Source organism: Staurois parvus, unplaced genomic scaffold (genome assembly GCF_062004578.1).
Source record: "Staurois parvus isolate SC_StPar_1 unplaced genomic scaffold, SC_StPar_1.0 ptg000048l, whole genome shotgun sequence".
NCBI lineage: Eukaryota > Metazoa > Chordata > Amphibia > Anura > Ranidae > Staurois > Staurois parvus.
In genome coordinates, this window is record NW_028317844.1 from 17,724,418 (window position 1) to 17,740,232 (window position 15,815).

The 15,815-nt window shown below is 44.5% G+C and overlaps 1 protein-coding gene across 1 annotated transcript in view; it reads left to right on the forward strand.

Annotated features, from left to right (window-relative positions):
* Positions 1-2,928: 2,928 nt before the first annotated feature.
* The window catches only part of GPR63 (G protein-coupled receptor 63), an 89,251-nt gene continuing 76,364 nt past the window's right edge, over positions 2,929-15,815 (forward strand). The window contains exon 1 of the mRNA XM_089665315.1: positions 2,929-3,185. The gene's annotated coding sequence lies outside the window, so the exon portion shown is untranslated. The remainder of the gene's footprint in view (positions 3,186-15,815) is intronic.

Consider the following 15,815-nt stretch of genomic DNA (forward strand, 5'->3'; position numbering starts at 1 on the left):
GATTGAATGAGTCTACTATACATGGATTGGAAAGTAAGGCTCTGTTCACACTTGTACGACTCCAAATTTGAACAACTGTAGAGTGCAACTTTAATACAACTTTGAAGCAACTTTATATGTCTGGATGAAGAGTTAGTGCACTACATATTTTTGATTTGATGCAACTTTGGATGGGTGCAACTTGGATACGACTTTGGCTTTCAATAATGATAATGAACAACTGTTATACAGTGAAGGAAATAAGTATTTGATCCCCTATCATTCAGCAGGATTTCTGGCTACCAGGTGTCCTTCATACAGGTAACAAGCTGAGATTAGAAGCAGTCTCTTAAAGGGAGTGCTGCTAATCTCATTTTTTTTACCTGTATAAAAGACACCTGTCCACAGGAGCAATCAAACAATCAGACCCCAAACTCTCCTCCATGGCAAAGACCAAAGAGCTGTCAAAGGATGTCAGGGACAAGATTGCAGACCTACACAAGGCTGGACTGGGCTACAAAACTATCACCAAGCAGTTTGGTGAGAAGGTGACATCAGTTGGTGCAATCATTCGCAAATGGAAGAAACACAAAACAACTGTCAGTCTCCCTAGGTCTGATGCACCATGCAAGATCTCACCTCGTGGAGTATCAATGGTTCTGAAAACAGTGAGGATTCATCCCCGAACTACACGTGAGGATCTTGTCAATGATCTCCAGGCAGCTGGGACCACAGTCACCAAGAAAACAATGTAACACAAGTAACGGATAAGTGAGAGCTAAAAGTCGCTGCAGCTGCTGAACACCAAAGGTACCAAACAACCTCAAAAACCAATATGTAAATAGGGGGTGCAGTGCTATAGAATCATAAATAATTCATAAAATATAAATGAATAAAATACTAAAAATGCTGTAAAAACAAGTGTCTCTGTGTGCATAAATTACTGTGAAAAACACACTATAGTGCAAAACACATAAAAGTGCAAAGAGTAAAGTCCACACATAAATAATACATGTCACTGCATCGTGACTAAGAAATATTCGTGAGTGCCCAGTCCACAATATCCCAGTGGGTTCAGTGTTGAGAGGATCATGAGGATCTCTAATGATGAATAAAAATGTGATGATATCCAAAACTGGTATAAGACTGCGCACTCACCAGATGCGCAATCAATATGCGCATGTAAGAGATAACCCCTCTTAAGGTTTGAATCCAGGAAATCCTCTGGAATGTGGTCTGGTCTATTCCCATGCTCTGCTCACCCAGCTATCAAGCATGGCTCTGTCCTCCTTAGACGTGACTCTGTGGGTGGTAGGAAGCTCACATGGAGCCCCAGAAAGAAAGGAGGCCCAATAGCGTAATACTGCTTGATAATACAGATTTATTCCATCCAGCAAGCATGAGAGTACAAGAAACAGATACTGACCAGATAATCCAAGATGGCCACCAGGACCCACGTGGTGCCGGCGGCGGCGTGACATCACTGCACTGTAGCTCATTACTGACACGTTTCGTGCAACCGCACGTATTCATAGGGGGTATGCTTACAGTGAAAACAATTGGTAACATACTAAGCTGACAAGAATTGAAATCCTGCAGTGCCCGCAAGGTCCCACTGCTCAAGAAAGCACATGTCCAGGCCCATCTGACGTTTGCCACTGAACATCTGAATGATGCAGAGGAGGATTGGTTGAAAGGGTTGTGGTCAGATGAGACCAAAATCAAGCTCTTTGGCATCAACTCAACTCACTGTGTTTGGAGGAGGAGGAATTCTGCCTATGACCCCAAGAACACCATCCCAACTGTCAAACATGGTGGTGGAAACATTCTGCTTTGGGGGTGTTTTTCTGCTAAGGGGACAGAACAAATTGCACCACATCAAAAGGACGATGGATGGGGCAATGTACCGTCAAATCTTGGGTGAGAACCTTCTTCCCTCAGCCAGGGCATTGAAAATGGGTCCTGGATGGGTGTTCCAGCATGACAATGACCCAAAACACACGGCCAAGGCAACAGGCCAAGGAGTGGCTCAAGAAGAAGCACATTAAGGTCCAGGAGTGACATAGCCAGTCTCAACTCAAGACCTTAATCCAATTGAAAATCTGTGGAGGGAGCTAAAAGTTCGAGTTGCCAAACGTCAGCCACCAATCCTTAATGACTTGGAGAGGATCTGCCAAGAGGAGTGGGCCAAAATCCTTCCTGAGATGTGTGCAAACCTGGTGGCCAACTACAGGAAACGTCTGACCTCTGTGATTGCCAACAAGGGATTTGTCACCAAGTACTAAGTCATGTTTTGTGAAGGAGATCAAATACTTATTTCCCTCATGAACATGCAAATCAGTGCATAATTTGTTAGACATGCATTTCTTTTGAATTTTTTGTTGCTATTCTGTCTCAGTGTTACAATACACCTACCATTCGATTTTTAGACTGATCATTTCTTTGTGAGTGGGCAAACATTCAAAATCAACAGGGGATCAAATACTTATTTTCCTTACTGTATAACATTCAGGTGCAACTTTCATACACCTTTTGAGGGTTTTCATTGTAGTAACAAAGTCGCTGCGACAGATATGGATGGTACCCATTAGGAAACATGGGGGGGGTGACTTGTCATGTGACTTTGGACCACAAAGTCGCATGACAAAGTCGCACAAGTGTGAAATTGTTCATTTATTGGTGTATGTATGACACCATAACTACGTTATTATTTTTTCTATTGGAATCCTGACAATACTCGTAACAAGAAAGCAATGTTTGCACTGTTCTGTACATCATCCAGTCGTAGACGAGGATAGAATCCCAACGTTGATCTGCCTATAGATGGGACAGCGATCAGTCCTGTAGAGTTCCCTGTCATCCAGACAGCTGAGTCTATAAGGCTTCACGTTCTGTTCCAGAGAGAGCCAATCAGATGCGGTGGGCGTGGTGTAGAGAGGAGGCCGAGCTTTAATGCAGCTGCTACCAGGGAGGTCCCTGTCATTGCTGTGTGTCTGCTCTATGGCTGACTATGGACTGCTGCTGATCACACAGCTGTGGAGGGATCTGTCCGTTCCTTGGTGACAATGTGACATCAGGACCTGATCAATGGCTGGACTGGGCAATGTCCTGTATACTGGGCTCATACTGGATGGTGGAGGAGGAGGGAGCCTGCCATACCCGCTGATAGCCCTGTAATTGCTGGCTTCCAAGGACTGCGATCCCAGGTTAGTGAGTGCCTCCTCCAGCAACACAAAAGCTGCATTCCTATTACATGCACTGCCTGGGCTAACAACACCCCCTCTTTAACGCTTGATCTACCAGCAGTGCTCTCTAATACAGTCTTCCTGCTAATAATGACAATGGGAAACTGAATATAGCATGTCCAGTCCTCTATCAGGAGCTCACATAGTCATTTCATTCATGGGATCATTCCTCAAAAGTTCCTAGTGGACTCAAATGATTTTTAAAATGGCAGTTAACCAATTGTTTAATGTATTGGATCTAAATGTATTTGTATGCTCATTGTTTTGTTAGCAAAATGTTTTCTTTAATATTTGGTTACTAAATATTCGGGTGATTCTGATAGTTCTTTGGATTTCCTTCTGGAGATTGGCAACACTATTAGAGCTGATCTTCTGCGTTGTCACTATCTTTGCACATGCTCCAGGAAGGAAGCCATGAATGTCCTCTTTTCTCCCCAGTTAGCTGTCCCACATGACCCTCTTCATTGGCTTGTGGGGTGACCCCATCAGGGTGATTTACAGTAGCTCTCTCTCCTTAGCTGACCACTCCATGTGACCCTCATTATCGGCTTGCAGGGCAGCTCCATCAGGGTGATATAAAGTGGCTCCCTCTCCCCAACCAGCTACTCAGTGTGACCCTCATCATCAGCTTGCAGGGCAACTCCAGCAGGGTGATTTAAAGTGGCTCCCTCTCCCCAACCCACTACTTAGTGTGACCCTCATCATCAGCTTGCAGGGCAGCTCCAGCAGGGTGATTTAAAGTGGCTCCCCCTCTCCAACCAGCTACTTAGTGTGACTCTCATCATCAGCCTGCAGGGCAGCTCCAGCAGGGTGATTTAAAGTGGCTCCCTCTCCCCAACTAACTACTCAGTGTGACCCTCATCATTACCTTGTGGAGCAGAACCAGCAAGGTGGTTTACAGCAGCATCTTCTTACCTAGTCACACCATGTCACCATCAGCTTGTAGGACAGCTCCAGCAGAGAGATTGACAGTGGCTCCATCTCCCCAACTAACTACCTAATGCTATCCTCATCATTAGCTTGTGGGGCAGCCCAGCAGGGTGATTGAGAGCAGCTACTTCTCCCTTGTTAGCCACTCCATGTGACCCTCCTCATTGGTTTGTGGAACAGCTCCAGTTGGGTGATTGACAGCAGATACACCCAAGTAAAGATGAGCATGGCCATCCTCCAAACTCATATCTACTTGAACTCCGAACAAGTGCTCTTTTAAACTCCATTGAGCTTCAGATTGGGTCATTCCCATCCCATGGCTCACATAAACAAAGAGTCTCTATGGAATAAAAAAAAGTGCAAATTCAGAGTTTGTGTAGAGATGAAGTCAGAAGATGCCCAAGCTCTTCTCTACTCCCCAGCTAGCCACCCCATGTGACCCTCTTCATTGGCATATTTGGCAGCTCCAGTAGGGTGACTGACAGCGGCTCCTTCTCACTAACTAGCCACCGCATTGTTCATCAGCTTGCAGGGTAGCTCCAGCAGGGTGATTGAGAGCAGCTCCTTCTCCCTAGCTTGCCATCCCAAGTGACCCTCCTTATTGGTTTGTGGGACAGCTCCAGCTGGGTGACTAACAGCAGATCCTCCCTAGCAGAGATGAGTTGGGCCATCCTCCAAACTCATATCTACTTGAACTCCGAACAGGCACTCTTTTAACCTGCAATGAGCTTCAGGCTGGTCATTCCTGCCCCACAGCTCATGTAAAGAAAGAGGCAGGGTGGGAGTGGCCTGGCCCATAGTTGTATGGAGTAAAAAGAAAAGAGCACAAATTCAGAGTTTGTGTAGAGATGAGGTCAGTGGATGTCAACGTTCATCTCTACTCTCTAGGTAGCCACCCCATGTGGCCCTCTTCATTGGCATGCATGGCAGCCATGGTAGGGTGACTGACAGTGGCTCCTTCTTCCTAACTAGCCACCCTATGTAACCTTCTTCATCAGCCTGCGGGGTGGCTCCAACATGGTGATTGACAGCTGCTCTTCCTCCGTAGCTAGCCACCCCATGTGACCCTCTTCATCAGCCTGTGGGGCAGCTCCAGGAGGGTGACTGATGATGACTCCACCCTAGAGGGGATGAGCTTGGCCATCCTCCAAACTCATCCTAACCTGATCTCTGAACTTTTTTTTTTCCAACTAGCTGCAGGCTGGGTAATTCCCACTCCACAGCTCACATAAACAGATGGGCTGCTTGGTGGGAATGACTCAAAAGCAGTAGAGTAAAAAAAGGAGTGCTACTTTGGAATTTAGAGGATTCCCAAGCTTGTCTCTACTAGGGTAGATCCACTGTCAGTCACAGTGGCAGGGGCTCCTCCCTAGCTAACTACCCCATGTGACACTTTTTATCAGTTTTCAAAGTGGCTTCAGCAGAGTGATTGTCAGCAGCTCTTTTCTCCCAGCTAGATGCCCCATCTAACCCTATTTATCAGCTCACAGGGATGCTCTAGCAGGGTGATTAACAGTGGCTGCTTCTCCCCATCTAGCTGACAAGTAAGCCTAGGATGAGTGTCACAAAGGGTGGCTAGCTTCTAATCACCCTGCTGAAACTGCCCCGCAGGCCGAAAATGAAGGTCACATGGGGTGATTCACCAGCAGGGTACTGAAATGTCGGCAGGTAGCATCACAGGCCTCTCCCATTGATCTCAAAGTGTGGTATGGATCAAGCTGGGGAAATATTGTGACTACAATGTTCAGAATCCCTAAATAAGCATTTCACAATATTTTTATGAGATCTTTAGACTGTTGTTTAAATGTTTTAATTTCTTCGTTATATGCCCGAACTGGTTATCATGGGTTTACATACACTATATTGCCAAAAGTATTTGGACAGCCCTCCAAATCATTGGATTCAGGTGTTCCAATCACCTTCATGGCCACAGGTGTATAAAAAAAAAAAAATCAAGCACTAGGCTTGTAGATTGCTTCTACGAACATTTGTGAAAGAATGGGCCACTTTCAGGAGCTCTGTGAATTCAAGCGTGGTACTGTGATAGGTTACAACCTGTGCAATAAGTCCACCTGTGAACTTTCCTTGCTACTAAATGTTCCACGGTCAACTGTTAGTGGTATTATAACAAAGTGGAAGCAATTGGGAACAACAGCAACTTATCCACAAAGTGGTAGGCCACGTAAAATGACAGAGCAGGGTCAGTGCATGCTGAAGTGCACAAGTCAATAGCTAAAGACCTCCAAAATTTGTGTGGCCTTTAGATTAGCACAACAGTGCATGTAGAGGTTCATGGAATGGGTTTCCATGGTTGAGCAGCTGCATCCAAGCCTTACAGCACCAAGTGCAATGCAAAGTGTCAGATGCAGTGGTGTAAAGTACGCTGCCACTGGACTCTAGAGCAGTGGAGATGTGTTCTCTGGAGTGACGAATCACGCTTCTCTGTTTTGACTATCCAATGGACGTGTCTGTGTCTGGCGGTTGCCTGGAGAACAGTACTTGCCTGAATGCATTGTGTCAAGTGTAAAATTTGGTGGAGGGGGGATTATGGTGTGGGTGTTTTCAGGGGTTGGGCTTGGCCCCTTAGTTTCAGTGCAGGGAACTTTTAAGGCATCAGCATACCAAGACATTTTGGACAATTTAATGCTCTCAACTTTGTGGGAACAGTTTGGGGATGGCCCCTTCCAACATGAATGTGCACCAGTGCACAAGGCAAGGTCATCCTTTGGGATGAATAAGAGCGGAGACTGCGAGCCAGGCCTTCTCGTCTGACATCAGTGCCTGACCTCACAAATGCTCTTATGGAAGAATGGTCAAACATTCCCATAGGCACACTCCTAAACCTTGTGGACAGCCTTCCCAGAAGAGTTGAAGCTGTTATAGCTGCAAAGGATGGGCCAACTCAATATTGAAACCTACAGACTAAGACTGGGGTGCCATTAAAGTTCATGTGGGTGTAAAGGCAGGTGTCCCAATACTTTTGGCAATATTGTGTATACTTCACCACCATGGCATTCCTTTAAAAGATATTTGAACAGAGCAAAAAAATGTAATAGTTCCGTTGGATAAAAAAGATAATCTCACAAGACAGAAGCACTGCTGATTGTGTTATGTCCCTATGGATTTGGCAGTGTGATTATGTTTAAACCTGTTTGTTATGACATCTGTAGATCATAATACCCTCAAATGGGGGTGTTTCATAATTGTGTATATGAAAATAAGACCCAGCAACTTACAATTCATTTTTTATTACCTGCAGTGGAGACATGACAGTTGAATTCTGCTTGGTACTGCTATTATGTCACTTACTGTATATGTTAATAATGCATTTGGTGCATTCTGTAGAAATGATAAAGGGCTATACTGTGGAACTTTAGTGATATTGAGGTGGGTAACTTTAAGGTAGTATTAAACCTTCACCGTTCTTTAGTTTAACACATTGAGCACAATAAAATAAACATTCCTCGGTAATCTAACCTAAATGAGATCTAGGGCCAAAACTCTTGGCCCTGCTTCTCCTATGGATCACAGGAGTTCACTTCATTCTGCAGTATTGGGACCCATTTTCATCCAACAGCAGGCCAAAGTGCTGAGCTGGTCCAGACTCTGGAGGGATCCCGACTTTAATCTTGGGATCTACCCAGATTCCTTGAGCGACAGCTGGCTCAGCATCTCAGCGAGCCGATGAGATCTGAACCCGCAGCTCCTGCCCCTTCCACAGCCTGGTGCTCCAGTGAGCGCTGGAGGGGCAGAGTAGAGAGCTGGTGACTGACAGACCGCCTTCAGCCACTCACTGAAGACTGAGAACTGAGTGATCACCGGTCTTTGATTGCTCAGTTCTCAGTCTTAGAAATGACAGAGGACAGTTGCAACATCGGACTGATGCTGCATTTACCAAGGTGAATATTAATGTATGTATTTTTCCCGAACTTCTCTTTTAAAGTTCTTACCCCAGCACTTGCAGGTTACAACTTTCAATGTTACTGGCTCCTGGTCTCTCATTGTTGCCTCCCTGAAATTCTGGTGTTCACAGGAAACAATTAACAGTGGACAATGGGGGCTCCAGTCAGTCTGTTAGTTTAGAGAAGGGAAGAGGAGGGATGAGCAGGGGAGTGCCATGCCGACCTAGGCTATGAAGTTGTATGTTTCTGTTGATGCGCATAGTGTAGAGAGAAACAACTATAATCTCTGCTTGAAAGGTGGCTCCATTGGATGCTGAAAGAGAAAGGAGTCGCCCTGAAACAGGAAACTTGGGACAATATTCAAGGCACCAGCTAAAACTGGAACATAGACAAGGAGCTGCGTACTTGCTGGGTGATTAAACCAACTACTGAAATTGCTTAAAAATTGAGGGTTTAATATCACATTAGGTGTCATTAACACCAGGCCCATTGGGCAGCGTTGCCCAATGCATAGACAAGGCAATTTGCCTTATGTCCTATTGTTTCAGTTCACATCAACATCACTGCATTGGTCTATGCTGAAAAAAGTAGGACAGGTTGCAAATTTATGCAGCGAAACGTGTTGCAATGCACTATCCCACATAGCAATGCGCTGTAGTGCACAAAGCTAAATGAAATATAATTTTGTGACATTTAGATACACTACATGTACAACAGTAACCCTACCCAAAGCACACTAATGGGCATGTGATATACAGAGCATAACACACACCTGCTGGTGTGAATGGGTACTAAGACTGGATGGAACCCAATTTCAAGTTTTACTTTCAGTAAGCAAGGCCTGGTGTCTTGAATAATAAAGATGTGCTAATAGTTGACACACACAGTTTTGTTTCAGATCTTGTTTTATTAACCTCTTGCCCTCCAGAGGATTTACCCCCCTTCCTGACCAGGCCAGTTTTTGCGATACGACGCTGCATTACTTTAACTGACAATTGCACGGTCATGCAAAGCTGTACATAAATGAAATCTGTCCATTTTTCCCACAAATAGAACTTTCTTTTGGTTGTATTTGATCACCTGTGCGTTTTTTATTTTCTGCGTTATAAACAAAAAAAGACTAACAATTTAAAAAAAAAAAGTTTTTGCTATAAAACATATCCAACAAAAAAAATTGAAAAATCTAATTTCTTCATAACTTTAGGCCAAAATGTATTCTGCTACATGTCTTTGCTAAACAAAAAATCCCAATACATGTAAATTATTTTACGTGAGGGTTATAGTGTCTACAAATGGCGGTGTATATATACTGGAATTTTAATCTTTTTTTATACTAGTAATGGCGGTGATCAACGACTTATCGACTTATAGTGGGGCTGTGGCGGGGGCGAGGAGGTGCTAATAAAAAGCACTGATGCTGTACTAATGACATTGGGCAGGAAGGGGTTATGTTCTGGGGCGATCAAAGGGTTAACGGTCTGCTGTTTTACTGCATGTGCTGTGTGTGTTTTACACAGCAGCACATTACTGCTGGCAGGAGAGAAACCTGTGTTGTTTACACACAGGTCTCTCCCCTGTTAGTGATACTCGGCAATCGCCAGGTTCCGGTAGGGAATCTTTGGCCAGGATCCGGTGATCGACATCTGTAGCCACCAATGGCATGTGCCCCCTACCCGGAAATGCGAAATCATGTATACATACGTGATTTGCGCAGCACTGCTGCTCTGTAACAGTAGTTCTGCTATAGGGCGGTCGGGAAACGGTTAACAACTATGCAATGTGAAGCCCTACCTAAGCAATCTATTCTAATTCTACCCAGTCAAGCAGATGCCCACACTGCATGGTTGGTAAGTTTTCCTGATCTGACAGATGAAATCTGAAACAAAATTTGATTGTAGGTGGATTGTATATGTAAGATTCATGGTGTTTTTGGACACACTAAACATCATCTTGGACCTTCAATGTAATCCACCAGGTTCACTAGTTAATAAAACAGAAAGCTGCCTCATAATGTCTTTTGGTTACAGATTCCATCAACGCAGGCATGTTTTTATCTCCATAAATCAACATTTAATTTAACAAACGTACATGTCTGTAAAGCTAGGACCACGTGGGAGCTGAATGTAGGAGAGCATGTTAGTCCATAGCATTGGGTAAATGCACGCAAATGGACAGGCAACCATGGTCTGTTGACCATCCTGAGCCACTTAGCCTAGTATCCATAGCATTGGGGAAATGCACGCAAATGGACAGGCAACCATGATCTGTTGATCATCCTGAGCCACTTAGCCTAGTAGCCATAGCATTGGGGAAAGGCACACAAATGGAAAGGCAACCATGGTCTGTTGACCATCCTGAGCCACTTAGCCTAGTAGCCATAGCATTGGGGAAAGGCACACAAATGGAAAGGCAACCATGGTCTGTTGACCATCCTGAGCCACTTAGCCTAGTAGCCATAGCATTGGGGAAATGCATGCAAATGGACAGGCAACCATGGTCTGTTGACCATCCTGAGCCACTTAGCCTAGTAGCCAAATCATTGGGGAAGTGCATGCAAATGGACAGGCAACCAGGGTTTGTTGACCATCCTGAGCCACTTAGCCTAGTAGCCATAGCATTGGGGAAATGCACGCAAATGGATAGGCAACCATAGTCTGTTGACCATCCTGAGCCACTTAGCCTAGTAGCCAAAGCATTGGGTAAATGCACGCAAATGGACAGGCAACCATGGCCTGTTGATCATCCTGAGCCACTTAGCCTAGTGCATTTATGGAGGGTGGTAGGCCCCAGATTTTAGCTTAAAGCAAAAAAAAAAAAAATGTATTTTTTATAATTTCAGATGCTGATGGTAAGACTTGTCTGTTGTTTCCTTGGATCTTTATGTTTGTGTTTCCTCTCTTTCCACCTGGTCCCCTGATTGCGGGCCCAGATCACTGTTTTAAGGGTGGCTTGCTGGGTTCTTTGGAGCCCCACCGTAGCCACCCTCATGTTCGCACTTTCAGAATAACTGGGGAAGCCGCACAAAGGAAGCCAGAGTCTGTGCCAGTAATGTTGCCTGTTGTAAATAATTATGAATTGTCCAGGGAGCAATAGGTCAGGGGGGAAGTATTTCTAATAAAAAAATGAGGCTTTAGAACTACTTTAATGGCCCTCCTTAACCAGGCCTAAAGCCTAAACCAAATGATGATAATTAGCATCCGTAGCATCTGCAGACTCACATATTCAAGTTCTGGCAAACTGTCGATAGTGGGGCACATGCAGGAATACATATGCTTTAGTAGTTTCTACTCCTGCCCTTGGAAAGCTGGTTAGGATTTAGTGAAAAGGGAGGGCATTGCAGTTCATTTTTTTAAATAGAAAAAATACTTTCCTGTATGAGAGTGTACTGTAAGGCACCAGAGGTTGGCTGCAGGGTCAAATTGCTTTTCACAACAGGTTTACCTTGAAGTAAATGTAAACCCTCACCTTGTAAAACAACCCATTCAGTTTAAAATAGAAATGAAAGGCAAAACATTTGTGTATAGATATAAAAATTAGAAATACCTTATTTCCCCTGTTTTATAAGTGATCACATACCCTCTAAGCTCTTTATGCAGCTGAGAAGAAAGATCTGGGGGGCGGAGAAACAGCAGCACACTGAACTTCCCAGTGAATGGCTGTTCGGAAGAAGGGGAGTGTGAGCAGAAGTTTGATCATCGGAGGAGAGCACACCGAGTACCCAGCACAATGAACCACACTTTGCTGTCATGCCTAGTGTAGTCAGTTTTTAATAAGAAGCAGAGGGACTGGGACACCAGGATTTCACACAAAGGATGCAATACAAGGAGAAGAGGATTTTTTTTTTCTCCATACAAGTACATGGTGCAGCAGGCACATATCAAGAATATGAAATGTTGGGTTTACATTTTTTTTAAAGTGGCCATACACATATCTAACAAACACAAATCCAACATTCCTCCATCCACACTATACAGTGCAGATTGACAAATCTACCACTGCGTTTTTTTTATTTTGACAGCCTGTCAAAATACCGGAACTGCAGCATCTCATTGCCAGACAATTTTCCTACTGGCTCCTTTGATTTTTCAATGGAAAGTTGTCAGACAAGACAGAACCACCCATTTCTCATGTCATGCCCCTGTACTAAAAAAACAAATAGTGCCACACTGCCTCTGACCCACTTCTGGGCACCCCAGAACACCTAAAACCTTGAGCCACAAAATAACTTTCTGGTCCCAATTTCCCACCCAATGTGGTTTATTATTGGCCCATCGTTATGATGGACATCCTAACTGGTGAAAACTGGAAGGTGAGAGCCAGCAACCAGGTAGCTAGCCAATTTTTTTCATGACTTAGTATTGTTTTCATATCTCGGGGTGCTCCTCAGATTATCTCAGCAGTGCTTTACTATGAACGAAGGGGTGTATCAGTCTGTGCTTCAATTGCTTTTCACTGAAAAGTTTCTGGATTTGGCATTCCCATCCATGAGGGCTTTTATGGACGATATGGAACTTGCACCATTTTGCTCTATGTTCACAGTGGTGTTTAGTCCAAGGTTACCCTCTGAAAAAGCTTTGGTAAATTCAGTTTCAGCATAGCTCGCTTTAACTCAGCAAGGCCAGAACAGTTATTGGTTGCTTTGATAAATTAGCAGAATATTCAGGAACAAAATCAAAAGCATACTCTATTCTTTGAATGTATTTTCCCTAATTTGAGTTTTATAAAGATTTGTCATAAATCACAATTAGATCAGTGGTGGTCAACTTTCATAATATGGGGGGCCTTAAATTCAGCACTCGACATCACTTAAGGACCACACATAAAAATCAGAAACACACAACAGATTATAGTCAAAGACTATAGGCATGCTACAAGAGATGGTCAGAGACTGCAGACATAATAAAAGAGTTGGTCAGAGACTATAAACATAGTAGAGGAGATGGTCAGAGACTGCGGACAGGACATCAGAGATGGTCAGAGACTGTGGTCATGGTACATGATGTTCAGAGACTGCAGACATGATATAAGAGATGGTCAGAGACTGTGGGTATGCTGTAAGAAACCTTCAGAGACTGAACAAGCTATAAGAATATGTCCCACCCTATTAGATTGTAAGCTCTTACGAACAGGGCCCTCAACCCTACAACCTACCCACCATCACCAAAAACAAAGAAAGAAAGAAAGAGACTGCTACAAGTCACTTCTAAAACAGGGCAATAGGGAAACAGATTCTGTTGTGTGGGGCCCAGAGGTCTGCACAAAAATTGCCAAATGGCAAAATGCAGCCCCAGGCCACAGGGAGCTCATTTTTTTATCGGCAGATCATTTTCTAAAGTTCAGAGGCCATTTAACCAGTTGTCAACCGCAGATAGCCGAATGACGGCTGCACTGCGGCCGGCCAGTTCTGGGAGAGCATCATATGACGTCCTCCCAGAACGCGCTCTTCTGTGCGCCCCTGGGGGCACGCCTCCGGCCATCTCCATGATTGCTGTGTCCTACGGATACACTGGTCACAGTTAAATGCAATTGCTGGTTCTCGGCTGCACTCTCCTCTTGCTTTGCTGTCAGAGCGTGAGGAAAGTACTGCCGAAAAGTGGCAGTTGTCAGAGCAGGGATCGGCACCGATCATCAGGGCACTGATGATCAGTGCTCTGATCGGTGCCCAGCAGTGCCACCCACCAGCTCCACCCACCTGTGCCCAGCAGTGCCACCCACCTGTGCCCAGCAGTGCCACCCACCTGTGCCCAGCAGTGGCGCCAGTCAGTACTGACTATCAGTGATGACTATCAGTACCCATCATCAGTGGCGCCTATCAGTGCCGCCTATCCATGTCACCTCATTAGTGCTGCCCATCAGTGCCGCCTGTCAGTGCCCATCAGTGCCGCCGATCAGTGCCGCCTCATCAACGCACATCAGTGAAGGAGAAAAAATTACCTGTTTGCAAAATTTTATAATAGAAACAAAGAAACTTTTTTTTTTTTTTTCAAATTTTTTGCACTTATTTGTTTATAGTAAAACAAAAGTAAAACACCCAGTGATGATTAAATACCAACAAAAGAAAACTCTATTTATGACAAAAAAATGCTAAAAATTTCATATGGGTACAATCTTGCATGACCGCGGAATTGTCATTCAAAGTGCGACAGCGCTGAAAGCTGAAAATTGGCCTGATAAGGAAGGGGGTATAAGTGCCTGGTAGGCAATGGGTTAATAATGGATGGGTTTGTACATACATAAATATAGCTTGGATAAGGTAATGCAACATAAAGTTCCTCTGGTCTGCTCCTGCATGAGCTGTTCCTTCAATCAGCAGAATATAATGTATAGAGTAGTTACAGGAGCAGATTGGTGTAGGTGTTGGACACCAGAGATCTGTTAATTTGCATGTTGATTTCTCAGAACTTGAAATGTTATGGTTATATTGAATACTTGTTCTATTTAATACCATTTTCTCATTTTTTCTTTCTGTAAATATATACAGCTTTACAGTTGCATGTCCTAAGAATGAATTATAAAATGGTGCGCCATGAAAAACCCTACCCATCAAGTAAAACCTTCAGCAGCTCGTAGTGTAATTAGTACAGAGATAATGACTGTCCGAAGGGTTTTACCCACATAGGACATTGTTTATCTCTCAGCATTCTGCTCATGTTAGGTTGTCAGAAGTGTATAAATGTAGCCTATTGGCGAAGTTTCATAGGCTATTTTTAGTCTTGGAGTCTCAAGAAACCAATCCTACCCTAGGGATTATATGTTTTGTAATTAAACTTTCTTTATTACTGTTACATAAACGTTTGGTACAATATCCTTGCAGCTAAATAACATCTGTGGTCTGGTTCCTGCCACCTTAGGTGACCACTTCCATGTCAGTAGAAAGGTTGACAGCCAGTCTGAGTGTGACCTGAAAGCAGAGTTAGATAATCCACAGGGCCATCTCGGCAGGAGCCCAATGGATACATCCTTCTTGCTCCTGCAGTAAACCAGATCAAAGACAGTTTGGTCAGATCTGTATACCTGCCCTTTGCGTCTCAAGGCAAGACTTGTAGGCACGTTGTCACGATATAAGGTCAGGTTCAGAGACCAGTTGCTACAGCAGTTGTAAGGCTTACCTGAAACCAGCAGGATTGGTACACCAGCGGCCCACCCTGGGAATGACGCAGGCTCACCTGAGGTGCGGGGTCTAAGCATCCACCGGTCTTCCCCAGAGCTCCTAATGGTGGAGATGGATTTGGCTGCGTGTGAATGCCAGGTTGCAGATCTCAGGATCACCCCACCAGGGAATGAGTAGGCTGGAAACCAAAAGCGGATCAAACAGTTCAGGGATCAAACAGAAGCGGAGTCAGAACAAGCCAAGGGTCAGTCACCAATGGTAGTAGATAGGATGAGGCCGAATCATAGTCAGTAGCAAGCCAAAGGTCGGTAATGTAGATGAAGCCAGCAGCAGGACCAGTAAGCGGGATATTGGCTGGTAAGGCACAATAATCTGGCAAGGAGGAAGTGCATGGACATGGCTTTTATAAGGAAGTTCATGGGAGGAGCAAGGAGTTCAAGGTTCAAGAGAAATCAAGGCACAAGGCAGGATTATCCAAGAATTGTCAAGGGAGCTGTCCAGCATTCCAGATAGCTCAGCGAGAAGAGACATTGCCTCCCACTGCAGAAGGACCAGGTTCGATCCCAGGCTCTGACACAAGCGATCTTTCCTGGGGTCATGCCAGTCCAGACATTGCAATTGTTCCTCTCTGCCTTTTTCAGTCCTTGG